This window comes from Aquarana catesbeiana, linkage group LG02 (genome assembly GCF_042186555.1).
Source record: "Aquarana catesbeiana isolate 2022-GZ linkage group LG02, ASM4218655v1, whole genome shotgun sequence".
Classification (NCBI taxonomy): Eukaryota; Metazoa; Chordata; class Amphibia; order Anura; family Ranidae; genus Aquarana; species Aquarana catesbeiana.
In genome coordinates, this window is record NC_133325.1 from 63,622,820 (window position 1) to 63,636,702 (window position 13,883).

A 13,883-nucleotide genomic window follows, 5' to 3' on the forward strand; every position below is an offset into this window, starting at 1 on the left:
CAAAATCCTCAGCTGCAGTAGGGGCATGGACAGAAGGGGAGACAGAGAGCAGCAGGATATCAACCAGGTTTTTTGCAGAATCTAGAAAATGTTTTTTGTAGAATACAGAACATGAATCTCATATTGAGTGAATAGGAACAGCATGTATCACCACCATTTATTGATAGTTTTTTATAATGTGGGTTTATTGACACTTTAAGCTAGCCATTCATGACTTGAATTTCTGAATGAGCAGAAACTCAAGCTGTGCATGGCCCTGTTGGCACCACCCAGCTCAGAATTTTTATTTTTTTTTAACTTGTTTTAACTTTTTTTCTTAACTTATTGAAGGAGCCAGGCAGAAAAATATTAGCTGAGCAGGCAGGGGAGATTTGTCCATCCATGCTGTTTAGTTTAGCTGGAGGAATCTATTAGATCTCCCACGTGTACGTGTATGTGTGTGGCTAGTCTAAAGCCTCGTACACACGATCGGATTTTTTGCAGACAAAGCCTCAGACTTTTGTCCGAAGGGCATTGCCCAAAAACTTGTTTTGCATATAAATGGCACACAATTGTTGGCCCACAAACACGAACGTAGTGACGTACTAGATGTACTAAGAGCCGAAAAAGAGGAAGTTCAATTGTCAGGCACCACCCTTTGGGCTCCTTCTGCTAATTTTGTGTTAGTAGAAGTTTGGTGAGTGTTGATTTGCGCTTTTTATTTTGCGCTTTTCATTTTGCGCTTTTCATTTTGTGCTTTTCAATTTGTTTCTGAACGGCCGTTCGTCAACCAGATATGTTGCGGAATCGGAGGAGATAAAGTGTTATTTATTATTTTCCTTGGAGTTATTGCTTTGACCCAAGTCCAGTCCAGGAACAGGAGGAGGAGGATTTCTTGGACCAAAAATTGGTTGCTTTATTAATCGTGACCAATTATGTCATATGCCTTTGCTGTGGGAGCTCCAGGAGAATAATCCAGATGATTTTTGGAATTATCTCCGGAATGACGGACCCCTGCTTTCACCAACTCTTGGCATTGTTGACCCCCTATATTAAGAAGCAGGACACACGCACGAGGCTATATATTTTTTGGATGAAAATAATGATTTGATTTGGTATATTTTCTATATTTTTGGATGCATAGAATGCACTTTTTGGTTAAGTTCCATTGGCAGAAAGCATGTCTAATTTTATTTTCTTTTTTTTAATGCACAATAAAAAAATTGTGGAGAATAATACTTGACTATGTGTTTTACTTCAAATGACAGTTTGGGAGTAGGCAGTTACATTTAAAAAAAATACAATGTAAAATTAACAAGGGACACCAACATAGTGTAACTTTGATCTTAAAAACTATGGGATAATGGTGTTGTGGTAACTCCCCCCCCCCAAAAAAACTAGCATAATAATATTATTCTTGATATCACTAGAAAATAAAAGCCTTTTAAAATACGTTTGGCAGAACTCCATCAGTATCACCAGCAAAGCAGCTTCATTATTATCCCATTAACCACCTCAATACAGGGCATTTTCGCCCCCTTCCTGCCCAAGCCATTTTTCAGCTTTCAGCGCTGTCGCACTTTGAATGACAATTGCGCGGTTATACAACACTGTACCCATATGAAATTGTTATCATTTTTTCCCCACAAATAGAGCTTTCTTTTAGTGGTATTTGATCACCTCTGCGGTTTTTATTTTTTGCGCTATAAACAAAAGAAGAGTGACAAGTTTTAAAAAAAACACAATAATTTTTACCTTTTGCGATAATAAATATCCATTTTTTTTTTCTTTAAAACAAATTTTTTCTCAGTTTAGGCCGATATGTATTCTTCTACATATTTTTGGTAAAAAAAAATCGCAATAAGCGTATATAGATTGGTTTGCGCAAAAGTTATAGCGTCTACAAAATAGGGGATAGTTTTATAACATTTTTATTTTTTTAAATTTTTTTACTGGTAATGGCGGCGATCTGCGATTTTTATCGTGACTGCGATATTGCGGCGGACACATCGGACACTTTTGACACATATTTGGGACCATTCACATTTATACAGCGATCCATGCTATAAAAATGCATTGATTACTGTATAAATGTGACAGGCAGTGAAGGGGTTAACACTAGATGGTGATCGAGGGGTTAACTGTGTTGCTAGGGAGTGATTCTAACTGTAGGGGGCGGGGACTCACTAGGGGAGGAGACCGATCGGTGTTCCTCTGTACTGGGAACACATCATCGGTCTCCTCTCCTCTGACAGGACCGCGGATCTGTGTGTTTACACACACAGATCCATGGTCCTGCTGTGTTACCGGTAATCGCAGGTGCCCGACGGACATCGCGGCCGCCGGGCACGCGCACCGAGTGCCTAGTGACATGGCGGGCGCACGCGATCGCCGGCGGCGGCGCGCGCGCGCCCCCTGGTGGCCTAGGAAAGCGAGGACGTCATATGACGTCCGCCCGCAACGAGAGCTGCGCCGCCTGGCCGTCAATTGACGACCGGCGGTCGGCAAGCAGTTAAAGAAGAAGAGAATGTGCACTGCATTTCACCAATTCATAATTTGCTGCATCACGAATGTTCTCCATTACGAACGCTAGTTTACAAGACCGATCGCTTCTGGCTCGTCCTTGCTTCCGAGCATGCGCGTTTGTACTTTAGACTTTTGTCTGACGGACTTGTGTACACAAATCCGAAAACAGACATTTGTCTGTGGAAAATTTATAAGCCTGCCATCCAACATTTGTCCGTGGAAAATTTGACAACAGTTGTCCAATGGAGCGTACAAATGGTCGGATTTTCCGCCAACAGCCTGTCATCACGCAATTCCCGTCGGAAAATCCAATCACGTGTACGAGGCTTTAGATACCAAAAAAAGTTTTTCACTCTTCTTCAGTAAAGGCATAATTGTATTTAAAACAAAAAAGATTTAAGATGCAGATTTTTAGCAGAAGATATGTATTTTAGTAAATTTTAGTAGATTTAGTAGTATTTTAGTAGAATTTAGTAGAAAATAGTAGAAGATTTTATATGAATTTGTATTTTGTGCCGTCTCTGCATCGGTGTCAATGTCTACGTTTGAATGTTGCTCTCCCATTTCGTAGGTGGGGTTGGATGGAGTTTCAGCTGTTGGTCAGATATTTCCAACTGTTGTTTCAGGACATGTGCTGCCCTTGTGCACACTCGTAAAGCTGTTCCAATCCCACCAGCCTGTGTAGGAATTCCGACAATGCATCTGCACCTTCTGCACACATGTAATTCATGGATACCTGTAGGGCTGAGTTTCCACAATGCAGCAGGAAAATAAATCATCAATATTATATTATAAATGACAGTGACAGACGGAATAAATCTTTGAAAGCGTTTTCTTTTATCTGATGGTGTGTGAGTGTAGGAGTAGGTAGGGGTACATAGAAGCCCTGGCAGCAGCAAAATCATTTTTTTTTTTTCCCTGCCTGACTTTTCATTAACTAAAGAATAGGGAGAGTAACACAGAATGAACATGCTGCTGCTAATCTGATCCTTGAGCAGAGCCATAAATGACTGGCTGGCCTTTATGTCACACACACACTTTTCTTATTGATATTTATTTGTATAGTGCTGACAATTGTATCCCTTTCATGCCTAAGCCTATTCCTGACATTTGTTGCTTACAAGTTAAAATCCGTATTTTTTTTTGCTAGAAAATTAAATTTTTAGCAGAGACCCTAGAGAATAAAATGGCGTACGTTGCAATAGTTTATGTCACACTGTATTTGCACAGCGGTCTTTCAAACACAATTTTTTGGGGAAAAAAGACACTCTTATGAATTAAAAGGAAACTAAACAGTAAAGTTAGCCTAATTTTTTGTAAAATGTGAAAGATGATGTTACGCTGAGTAAATAGATTACTTACATGTCACGCTTTGAAATTGCGCACACTCCTGGAATGGCGACAAACTACGGTACCTAAAAATCTCCATAGGCGACACTTTAAAAATAATTAATGGTTACCAGGTTAGAGTTACAGAGGAGGTCTAGTGATAGAATTATTGCTCTCGCTCTGACGATCGCGGTGATGCCTCACATGTATGATTTGAACACTGTTTACATATGCGGGCGCGACTTCCGTATGCGTTTTCTTCGCTGCGCGAGCTCACTGGGACTACTACTACTAATAAGAAGAAAATATTAATAATGATAATAATCATACTTATAGTAATAATAATGATAACAACATAATAACAATCACTATTATCAAGATGATACATTCTCTGTAATAAATGAGCCTAATGAGAAAAATGTATACAAATTTGTAAAATGATCTATATATATATATAATTTGAACCGGACATCATGCAACTGGATTGTACAAACGTAAAGTGTTGCTAAAAAAACAAAAATAATAATAGCATTAACAATCACCATCATTAAATTGATACGGTCTTCATAAAATTGACCTAAAATGAATAAATGTATGAAACCTGAGTAAAATATGTATTAATTGAACTATACAGTATACAATCTGATTGTACAATCGTAAAATGATATACAAAAAAATAAATAAATAATAATAGTGATAATAATAATAATAAGAACAATGATGCTTATTCTAAAATAATATGTTCTGGTTAGAATTTTGGACACAATAATAATAAATGTATTGAAATTAGTCAAATATATCCAAAAAAGCTCATAAGAGCCATACACTGTACAATCTGACTGTCCAATTGCTGAACAAATCATCCAGCCTTGAAAATCTCATGCATTATGGGTTAAAACCCAAACGACCCATTCCATTGGTGGTGGATCCAAAAATAGACTGTACAATCTGATTGTGTTGTGTGTGTGTGCAACCTAGAAGTTGATCAGCAAATTGTATACCCGCAGGAACAGTACATCTGGGATTTTTGTCATCTGCAGCGGATAGTTTGTATATGTACTGACAATTCCTAATGGGGTAGCAATGGAGGTGTTTTACAAAAACTGGAGAGTAGAAAATCTGGTGCAGATGTGCATGGTAGCCAATCAGCTTCTGACTTCAGCTTGTTCAATTAAGCTTTGACAATAAAACCTGGAAGCTGATTGGTTTCTGTGCAGAGCTGCACCAGATTTTGCACTCTCCAGTTTTAGTAAATCCCCCCCAGTATGTCTGTCATCAAATATACTGACTCGTATTGATGGTCTACATTGAAGGAAGCATGGCAGGCATTTATTTTGGTGTGGAAAGGGACAATCTGGGTAATTATATCCCTAACAGCCCTCATGCTTTCTAGAGCCCCATCCTCTATTACTGCCAGATGCATAGCCCTCCGCACCAGGGACATGCAGTCAGGAGAGGCAGGTGAGGCAGAGCCTCACCTGCCATGAACTTTAAAAAAGAAAAAAAAATTGAGCTTTGAGGATTGTAGCTCGACGACCTAAGGTCAGAGACCCCAAATTTGGGGGATATGTAGCCTAAGTCCTACCCCACCACTGGGGCTCTATGACCTATGGTTCCAGAGATACGGGGCTCCTTGTGCAGCCTGTCAGAAGCTACATACAGAGCGGCCAGTTTAAATACAAGCCGGCACACTCTGCAGCAGACCGAGAGGACCGAGAGGATGAGCTCACAGTGCCTCTCCTCACTTCTTGTCAGAAGCAGTGAGCTCAATGGACCAATGGTAAAGTACCATTAGCCCCAGCTGGCCAATAAAATGCTGCAGTGGAGGCACGCCTCTCACTGCAATGTCATAGAAGGGGGAATGTGTCTAAAAGATAAATGCTCCCTTCCAGCCCAGTCCTCTTAATTACAAGGAAATAACATTTGTTTATGTGTATAAGGCCCCTTTCACACTACTGTGACTTCAAAGTTGCGCAATTCTGCCGAGATTTTACCGCAATTTTGTTGACACGATTTTGCCGCGATTTCAGGGAATGCCTGTGTACTTCATATCAAAGTCAGACCAAAGTAGTACAGGGACTACTTTGAAGACTTTGAAGTCGGTGCAACCTGAAGTCGCACAGATATGAATGGTACTCATTGGAAATCACGGGGGTACAACTTGTCATGCGACTTTGCAGTCCCAAGTCGCACAAGTGTGAAAGGGACCTAAGATTTACCCATAATCCCAAGTTTTTTCTCACACAGTTTGTAGGGAGAATGAGAATCTGCTGCTGTTGAAAAGATATTGTTATAATCAAGCTAAATCATATATTATTAAGCAATTTAATATTTATCCATTTACTGTGAAATTACTGGTTGGAAGTTATAACTTCAAACTTCAGTAATTTGTCTGTTAAGCCACCTGCTTGAGTACAGATTTTGAAAATACAGTAAATTACCTTAAAAAGAATATATAATAATTATTTGTATATTACTTATGGTAATTGACACCTTGCCACCCAGGCCTATTCTGACACTTCTCTCCTACATGTAATAATCATCATTTATTTGCTAGAAAATTACTCAGAACCACAAAACATATTATATATATATATATATATATATATATATATATATATATATATATATATATATTAGCAGACACCTTAGGGAATAAAATGGTGGTTGTTGCAACTTTTTATGTTACACAATATTTGCGCAGCAATTTTTTAAACGCATTTTTTTTGGGAAAGAAAATGTTTCATGAATATAAAAAAAAAACACTAAAGATAACCCAATTTTTTTTGTATAATGTGAAAGATGATGTTACGCCAAGTAAATGGATACCTAACATGTGGCGCTTTAAAATGACGCCAAACTTCAGTACTTAAAAATCTCCATAGGCGACAATTTAATTTTTTTTTACTGATTACATGTTTAGAATTACAGAGGAGGTCTAGTGCTAGAATTATTGCTCTCGCTCTAACGATCGCAGCACATGTAACCTGTGTGTATCTGGCTCTGATACTAGCCAGTGCCTCACCAGCTACTGACCTCGCCGCACCTCCACTCCCTCTTAAGGGTTCATATATACAGTGTTGTTTTTCTGTATTAATTGTGCACCTGAAGCCCAAATCTGAGGATTCCCATCTACTAATGTTGTAATGTAGATGATGTCTATGGGCTGCGTTTGTCCTGCTTTGTGATTCTGTGGGCTCAGCGGGTCATATTGAGATCAGTTGGTATTGCAGGAAAAGCAGGTCAAATGGAGCCTTTGCTTTGTTTTGTGTTTGAGCAGCACTGCATCTGAATGCAAAGGATGGCGTTCAACAACAATGGCGTCTACATGAAGTTAATATATCGTTTAAATGACAGGCACGCTGGCCAGGCCATCGCACGCTGGCTTCCAATTGATTATTGCAAGCAATCAATCAGATGCAAGGAGGTGATACAACTACAGCTGGGGTTTTTACACATATACACTATATATATATAGATATAGATTATATCTATATCTATCTATATCTATAGATATAGATATATAGATATATAGATCTATATATATACATATAGATATATATAGATCTATATGTATATAGATCTATAGATAGATAGAGAGAGAGAGAGAGATAGATAGAGAGATAGATAGATAGATAGATAGATAGAGAGAGAGAGAGAGAGAGAGAGAGAGAGAGAGAGAGAGAGAGAGAGAGAGATATCTATATATAGATAGATCTATCTATATATAGATAGATAGATAGATATATCTATATATAGATAGATAGATATCTATCTATCTGTCTAGATCTATATATCTATCTCTCTCTCTCTATATATATATATATATATAGAGAGAGAGAGAGAGAGATATCTATATATATATATATATATATATAGATGGATATATATAAATGTATATTTTTATATATATATATATATATATATATATATATAGATATAGATATAGATATATACACATTATATAGTATGTTGTTGTTTTTATGGCGCTATAGTACTACCACGCATTTCTAGCACAGGGGCCCCGTTCTCATTTTTGCTCGGGGGCCCATCATAGCCCTGGACAGAGGGAGAAGTCCATTGATTGACAGGTGGCAGAGCTCAGACTAAGCAGCACTAATGACTGAACATTCATCTCTATGATGTGTAGGTGATCCAGTGCGTTTCCCATAATTACTATGTTCCTATTTTTATTTCTAGCTAATAATACAGCACCTTCTTTTTAAAAATTACAGATATTGCCTTAGTTTGCTATTTTAGTAAATTTGCAGTTCAGTGATGATGTACCGTTGTCTATAGAATCACCGGGTTCAGGAATATTCTCGACCAGAATGAATGACCTTGTCAAGTATACACTGATTACATACGGTTGTATTAACCTGTATTTTGTTAAATGGGAGGAAATTGTGTAAATTTCCACCATACATCTACAATAGGAATACAGACAAAGAAAGTGATCTTTGAGGTTGGCTCAGCTCAGATCTACACTCACCGGCCACTTTATTAGGTACACCTTGCTAGTAGCGGGTTGGACCCCCTTTTGCCTTCAGAACTGTCTTCATTCTTCGTGGCATAGATTCAACAAGGTGTTGGAAACATTCCTCAGAGATTTTGGTCCATATTGACATGATAGCATCACGCAATTGCTGCAGATTTGGCTGCACATCCATGATGCCAATCTCCCATTCCATCACATCCCAAAGGTGCTCTATTGGATTGAGATCTGGTGACTGTGGAGGACATTGGAGTCCAGTGACCTCATTGTCCAGTGGTGAGATTATTTGAGCTTTGTGACATGGTGCATTATCCTGCTGGAAGGAGCCATCAGAAGATGGGTACACTAGTCATAAAGGGATGGACATGGTCAGGAACAATACTCAGGTAGGCCGTTGCATTTAAACGATGCTTAATTGGTACTAAGGGGCCCAAAGTGTGCCAAGAAAAATATCCTCCACACCATTACACCACCACCAGCCTGAACCAATGATACAAGACAGGATGGGTCCATGCTTTCATGTTGTTAATGCCAAATTCTGATCCTGCCATCTGAATGTTGCAGCTGAAATTGAGAGTCCTCAGATCAGGCAACGTTTTTCCAATCTTCTATTGTCCAATTTTGATGATCCTGTGCGAATTGTAGCCTCAGTTTCCTGTTCTTAGCTGACAGGAGTGGCACCCGGTGTGGTCTTCTGCTGCTGTAGCCCATTTGCTTCAAGGTTCAATGTGTTATGTGTTCAGAGATGGTATTCTGCTACCTTGGTTGTAACAAGTGCTTATTTGAGTCACTGTTGCCTTTCTATCATCGCAAACCAGTCTCCTCTGACCTCTGACATCAACAAGGCATTTTCCTCCACACGACTGCCACTCACTGGATATTTTCTCTTTTTTGAACAATTCGCTGTAAACCAGAGCGATGGTTGTGTGTGGAAATCCCAGTAGATCAGTAGTTGAAATACTCAGACCAGCCCGTCTGGCACCAACAGCCATGTCACTTAAATCCCCTTTCTTCCTCATTCTGATGCTCGGTTTGAACTTCAGAAAGTTGTCTTCACCACGTCTAGATGTCTGTATGCATTTGGTTGCTGCCATGTGATTGGCTGATTAGCAATTTGTGTTACCAAGCAATTAAATAGGTGTACATAATAAAGTGTCCGTGAGTGTATGAGGCTCAGCTCACAGCTGTGTGTACGAGGCTCAGCTCATGTTTATGTGTATTAAGCTCAGCTCCCATCTAAGGCCTCATTCATATGGCTGTAAACATGTTACTAATGTTATTACACATTGTGTTTTCTAGGAGAAGCGTTCCTGTATAATGATCAGTAAAATGCTTGTGTATAGATGTATATTGACGCATATGCATACATAATTTGTTTTCACGATAATTTATTTTTCCCTTTTGTTCAGACATAATTTATGCGCTTACAAACGCTTTATACATATAAGCACATTGAGTGCATGTTCTTAGATGCAGATCTTTGGATTCTGTGTTACGGATCTGAAAGCAGCTCATGTTTGCACACATGCGTGAAGGCTGTGTGAAGGCTCCATTGAAAACAATGCAGCTGCATTTAGATCCGTTATAATAAGAACACTTGTATATGCCGTATATTTACAGCCGTGTGAATAAAGCCTTAGTGTGCCAGGCTCATTTCACATCTCAGCTCAACTCAGAGAGTCCAGGCAATGCTGGAGAAAGTGCATGTGGACAGAAAGAGTCTATAGGACTCTAAATGCAACAGGATATAAAAAAAAAAAAAGCGAAAACCATTTTTGCTTAAAGTTCTTGACCATGTAAAATGTTTGACCCATATTTAAGGTGTAACATGAATCATGGTTGCCTACAACTTACCAAAACCCAACTCCCAACCAGCAGCCAGAGAGGAGATGATAGCGGCTGATGAGGGATGTAACCACCACATCTCTGGAGGGGTGAAGTGAGTATATTCGGGAGTTTAGTTCCACTTTTTTGGCTTTAAAGTAGAATTAAAGTCTCCAATAACAAAACTGCGAGCAGTCAGCTCTTTATTGCAGAGAGAACACGCAATGTCTCTTCTGCAATAAAATAGACCTACAGTATAGGCCTGCCCCCAGTACTCTTTGGAATGTATACTGAGCTGTGCATGTGCAGTTGAGTTTACATTCCGGCACAGATCCAGTGTGCCAGAATGATGGAAATCGGGACGTCATCCTGTGTGAGCCAGCAAAGATGACCTCAACTGGCACCCTGAGGTTGGTAGAAGATGCCAGCGCTGGTGAGGGATCTTAGACTGTTGAAGGAGAGGTAAGTACTGTGGAGTTTGGCAATCAATTGTTTACGGTGTAGAGTGCTTTGGCAAACTAGATGTCTTCCAGTTGGAGTCTCTATCTGCTTTAGGCTGAGATATGATGAAATAATCAGTCCAGTTAGCAGAGGAACATGTCCAGGGACAAAATCTTCCATCCTAGAGACCATTCCTGGAAATCTGGAATAATTCTCCTAATTTGAACATCAATATTTCCAAGGACAAAATCTTCCAACCTGGAGACCATCCATGAAACTCTGGAAGAATTCTCCCAATTTCAACAGGAACATGTTCAGGGACAAATCTTTCAACTCGAAAACTATGCCTGAAAACTTGGAACATTTTTCCTAGTTTAAACAGGAATGTGTCCAAGGACAAATCCTCCAACCTGAAGACCTGAAAATCTGGAAGAATTCTCCCAATTTAAACAGAAGCATTTCCAGGGACAAAATCCGCCAAACTGGGGACCATCCCTGGAAATCTGGAAGAATTCTCCCAATTTGAGCGTAACATTTTCAAGGGCAAATGTTCTACCTCTGAGACTATCCCTGGAAGTCCAGAATAATTCTTCCAATTTGAACAGGAACATGTCCAGGGACAAATCTTACAGCCTAAAGACTATCTCTGGTAATCTGGAAGAATTCTTCCAAACTGAACAGGAACATTTCCAGGGACAAAATCTTCTAATCTGGAGACCATCCCTGGAAATCTGGAAGAATTCTCCCAATTTGAACAGGAACATTTCCAGGGACAAAATCTTCCAACCTAAAAACTATGCCTGAAAATCTGGAAAATGTGCCCTCAATTTGACTAGGAACATTTTTAGGGACAACATCTTCCAACCTGAAGACTATTCCTGAAAACTGGACAAATTCCCCCACTGCGAACAGAAACCTGTACAGGGACAAAATCTTCCGATCTTCTGGAAATCCGGAAAGAATTCCCCCAGCCTTGGCTTTCCGAAAACTTGTGTGTTGTGGAAGGCAGCCGCCCTGCCTGCTTTGACAGTATTGTTCCTGGGCTCATTCCTTATGTATGTCACATCACAGCACTATCCTCCATATCCCCCTCCTCCCGTCCTCTCCTCCTCCCCCCACCACCCTACTCCAGCCTCCCCCATCTGTAAATCTCTGCTTTCCCTTTTCTTCTACATGTGCACATTCACAGAGGTGATGGCAACTTTGAAAGTGCTGCTTTCCCCAGGACAAGTTCTGTCTGCCCCAGAGAACACCACACCGGCACCATCCACCACTCAGGGATTTTATATGTGAACACATCCTTTAAGTCCAATGTTCTGAGGATCGGAGCCAGGGGATGTTCCTGTGGTTACCTTGGTAGCGTGGATCTCCGGAGTGCCGGATGGATGGTGACACTTCTGCTGGGGGGGCTCCATAGATGATGGATACAGGGACCAGACACTCATATCAAGGTAAGGACCCCCATCATCCTGGGGCCCCCATGCTGCTGCTGCTGCTGCTGCATCACCTCTTTAACTGACAGATGGGAAGGGCTGTATTCAAAGTGGAGAGGAATGTCTCTGGAAATGACAACTCTGCCACTTTACTATGTATCATTAGGAGTTAGTTTTTGTGTCATTGTCATTGTATGGGACACAGGAGAGCACCCTGTATATGATGGAGGGGAGTACCGGGTCACAGCTCTACAGTCTATGGAGCTCCATACATACATTACAGTGTGTGTCCTCCTTTCACCCGCCTCACAGCACTATTCGAATTATTCCATGTCACTGCTGGTTCTAGATATATTTATACAATATCTGAGGCTATATATATCATATATATGTATAAAAATAATAACTACACATATATATGTATTTTTTAATGTGCATAGTATATATATTGTATAGTATATATGTGTGCTTTGTGTGTTTGTAAATATATATGTGTGTATTACTACTATGTCATTGCTAGAATGAAGGAATTTAACATCACTTATGCTTTTATTATTTCTTTTCCTGTTTGATTTGTTGAAAAACATTCTATCCTTTGCCAGTTATTTGTTGTCAATTTTAATTTTAAGTCTATCTATCTATCTATCTATCTATCATATCTATCTATCTATCTATCTATCTATCTATCTATCTATCTATCTATCTATCTATCTATTTATCTTTCTTTCACTCTTTCTATTTATCTACCTTTCTCTCTGTCTCTCTTTCATTATCGCTGTCTCTTTTTCATGTTCTCCTTCTTTCTCTCTTTCACTCTATCTCTCTCTAAATCTATGTATCTCTCTCATTCTCTCTTATCTCTTTTATCTATATATCTATTTATCTATTGCCCTTTCATTCTCTCTGTCACTATTTTTCACTTTTTCCTCATATCTCTTTCTTTCATTATCTATCTATCTATCTATCTATCTATCTATCTATCTATCTATCTATCTATCTATCTATCTATCTATCGCTCTCTCTCTCATTCTTCCTCTCATTCTCTCTCTCTTTTATCCCCCTCTCTCTCTCATTCATTCCCTCCTCTCTCTCTCTCTCTCCTCTCTCTCTCTCTCTCTCTCTCCCTCCCTCTCTCTCCCCCCTCTCTCTCGTTCATTCCCTCTCCCCTCTCTCTCATTCTCTCTCTCACTCTCATTTTCTCTCTCTCACTCTCATTCTCTCTTATTCTCCTCTCTCTCGTTCATTCTCTCTCCTTCTCTCTCTTGCTCTCCCCCCCTCTCTCGTTCATTCTCTCTCCCTCTCTCTCTTGCTCTCCCCCTCTCTCTCGTTCATTCCCTCTCTCCTTCTCTCTCTCTCACTCTCTCTCTCTCTCTCTCTCTCCCCCCCCCTCTCTCTCTCTCTCTCCCCCTCTCTCTCTTTCTCTCTCATTCTCTCTCTTCTCTCTCTCTCCCCCCCCTCTCTCTCTCGCTCGCTCTCTCTCTCTCTCTCTCTCTCTCTCTCTCCTCTCTCATTCTCTCTCCTCTCTCTCTCTCTCTCTCTCATTCTCTCAAATTCAAATTAGCTTTATTGGCAGGACCACATACATGTTAGCATTGCCAAAACAGATGAGTTTCTATAAGAAAAAGAAGGGGGGGGGGGGTAGGGGGTAAATAATAGGGGGGGTATGGACATAAGTCTGTGTAAAGGATTTTTAAGTCCTCAGGCTCCCTCTCAGTCGGTGACACGCTATCACATATTGGGTAGCTATTTTTTACTGTTGGCTGCTCTTTCTCCCCAGTAGAAATTGGAGTTTCCTCTTCTTTTCTATAGAATTGAAGTCCGGGATGACCAGTGGAGAGTCTCTGGAAGTGAGTGTC

The 13,883-nt window shown here is 40.0% G+C and overlaps 1 protein-coding gene across 9 annotated transcripts in view; it reads left to right on the forward strand.

The window, feature by feature from the left end:
* The window catches only part of FAT3 (FAT atypical cadherin 3), a 974,406-nt gene that overhangs the window by 287,558 nt on the left and 672,965 nt on the right, over nucleotides 1–13,883 (forward strand). Inside the window, exon 1 of one of the 9 annotated variants that reach the window (XM_073612982.1) lies at nucleotides 11,755–12,045. The exons of the other annotated variants lie outside the window; for them this stretch is intronic. The gene's annotated coding sequence lies outside the window, so the exon portion shown is untranslated. Of the gene's footprint in view, nucleotides 1–11,754; nucleotides 12,046–13,883 lie in introns of those variants that run through there. 9 annotated transcript variants of the gene reach the window in all.